Below are 3,052 nucleotides of genomic sequence, written 5' to 3'. Positions count from 1 at the left end.
CATCCTCCGATTCCGCCCCTTCAACACCATAGACGGGCGGAGCAAAGAGGGCTGGTGTCTCTTCAGTCGCCCGGTTGAGAAAGCAAACTTCCTCAATTAGGCCGTGGACAATCGCCTACCAATAACCTCGGTTAGATTGGTGAGAGTCAACGGCCGGGGATAGGGTCGACCTTGATCGACGGGTCCGGGGCGCCTTCGGAAATATGCTGCACTCGTTCCCGGAGGCTGCCCAGTCAGAACCAGCGATGGACACCCGGAGGGGTTTTAGTGGGTGCAAGTCCCACATAGCCCGCGGTTCTCCCCCGAGGCCGCGGGTATACGTCAGGCATTTCCCCTCCGATACCAAAAAAAAGAAAAAAAAATAGATTATCATATACCCATGGGTATATAACAACCTACCCCTAACCTTCCCCTAAACTACATATTTACCCAAATTTTCTGCTAAAGCAGTGAACTTGTGTGCGCGTGGAAAGTCGCGCGCCACTAGGCAATGGCAGAGATAGAATGCAATAGATAGTTTAGAACAGTTTCTGATGTTATATATAGCCGAAATAGGACGTTATTTTTTCAAACTTTTTTTGGTGATAACTTTTTAATAAAGGACGAGCGACTGCTGAAACTTGTTAGAGATCACTCAGGGTCATGACCTTGACAACATATATCAAGGTCAAGGTCATTGGGGCGGGGTCCCCTAATTTTTATCATACGAAATACAAATACAAAAACGTATTTAAATACGTATTTTATATACATGTACTTCAAATAGTACCTTCCCCTGGCCGAAAGACATCATGATTTAGAATTTTTTTCGAAAAAATTCTAATTCTACTGGACTCAGGGTGGGTCACACAAAAGTCTGGATACACCCATATATCTCATAAACGATGTATTTTAGAAAAAAATATTTCTAACAAAAGTTGTAAGGGTTAAAAAGACGCATTCAACGATAGTAGTTATTTGACCTAGGATGATGTTGTCAAGGTCAGGTCAAGATCAACGTGAATTTTTTAAATAGAACCCCCCCTTTTTCATTACATATTCTTGTAGCTTATCTCGAGAGCTTTCCAAAACACTATAATTAAATTATTTTCATTAAGTACTTTGCGAGTTATAAGGCTTGAAAGTTATCGCCGACATTAGCATTACGCAAGGTGTCCTACCAACGGTTTCATTTTTGTACTAAAAATTTATTTTTATGTAAAAATGAAAATAAGAGAAACAATCTCCAATGACCTTGATCTTAACAAATATTATTCAGGACATGATCCTGAACAACATTCGAGAGGTTTTAGCCGTAGGTCGGACATCTTGGGTAATGCTAATGCCGACAGTACTGTAACTTTCAAGCCTTATAACTCGCAAAGTACTTAATAAAAATGAACTTAATTATAGTGTTTTGAAAAGCTCTCGAGATAAGCTACAAGAATATGTAATAAAAAAGAGGGGCTCCATTTAAAAAATGCATGTTGACCTTGACCTGACCTTGACAACGCCATCCTAGGTTAAATATCTACTATCGTTGAATGCGTTTTTTTATGCCTTATAATTTTTGTACGAAACATTTGTTTCTAAAATGCATCGTTTATGAGATATTTGGGTGTATCCAGACTTTTGGCCCACCCGTATGTACATACAGGGTGTTACAGATACATACTAGGCAGTACAACGGGTTGCGCGGCAAATTTTGCATGGGTAGGCGCCCGGGGGGAGGCGCTTAACCTATGCAAAATTGCCGTGCAACCCGTCGTACTGCCTAGTATGTATCTGTAACACCCTGTACATAACGTCATGTATAAAACTTTTCAGTGTTAAAATAGGTATTCCTTTGGCATCTGTGCAAACGTTCTCACTTTATATGTATTAGTACAACTTTGCTTCCGCCGTTTTTTTTTCCGAAATTCGAGGCTTTATTGTAAAAAACTGGTTATACATTTATTATTCAAAGTATTGTCCATCGCTGGCCACTACTTTCTCCCATCATTCGAGCAGCGTACGAATCCCGCGTCGAAAAAACTGGTTATCTTTTGAGGCGATCCACGAATCGATCCAATATTTTACTTCTTCATAAAACCGGAAGTGCTGGTCAGCCAGGCTGGTGTGCCATTGATCGAAACAAGTGATAGTCAGAAGAAGCAACGTCTGGAGAATACGGCGGGTGGGATAAGACTTCCTATTTCAACGTTTCCAAGTATGTCTTGACCACTTTTGTAACATGAGGTCGAGTATTGTCATGCTGCAAAATCACTTTATCGTGTCTCTCGTTGTATTGCGGCCGTTTGTCTTTCAATGCTCGGCTCAAACGCATCAATTGCGTTCGATACCGATCGCCTGTGATTGTTTCAGTCGGTTTTAACAGCTCATAATACACTACGCCGAGCTGCTCCCACCAAATACAGAGCATGACCTTGGAGCCGTAAATATTCGGTTTGGCCGTCGACGTGGAAGCATGGCCGGGAACTCCCCATGATTTTCTGCGCTTGAGGTTATCGTAATGAACCCATTTTTCGTCCCCAGCCACAATGTGATGCAGAAATCCCTTCCGTCTTTACCTTTCAAGCAGCTGTTCACAAGCAAACAAACGCCGTTCAACGTCTCTCGGCTTCAACTCGTACGGCATCCAATTTCCTTGCTTCTAAATCATTCCCATGGCTTTGGGGCGTTTTGAAATGGCTTGTTGAGTCACTCCCAATGATCGCGCCAATTCTTCTTGATTTTGACACGAGTCTTGATCAAGTAATGCCTCCAATTCTGCATCTTCGACAACCTTCTTTCTTCCACCGCTATGCCGGTCTTAAACGTCAAAATCACCGTTCTTGAAGCGTTGAAACCACTCACGATACGTTCTTTCACTAATAGCGGTCTCACCATAAGTATTTGAGAGCATTCGATGAGCCTCAGCCGCAGATTTCTTCATATTGAAGCAGAAAATTAAAACCTCCCGCAAATGACGAGAATTTGGCTCGTAAACTGACATTTTCAATCGAGAATAAATTTATGATGCAGACACAAATCGACTAATGTTTCTATGGGGTTATGTTGACAGATGCCCAAG

Source organism: Trachymyrmex cornetzi, unplaced genomic scaffold (genome assembly GCF_001594075.2).
Source record: "Trachymyrmex cornetzi isolate Tcor2-1 unplaced genomic scaffold, Tcor1.1 scaffold166, whole genome shotgun sequence".
NCBI classification, from domain to species: Eukaryota; Metazoa; Arthropoda; class Insecta; order Hymenoptera; family Formicidae; genus Trachymyrmex; species Trachymyrmex cornetzi.
The sequence above is the reverse complement of the archived record's forward strand: the minus strand, read 5'-3'. Positions refer to the sequence as shown.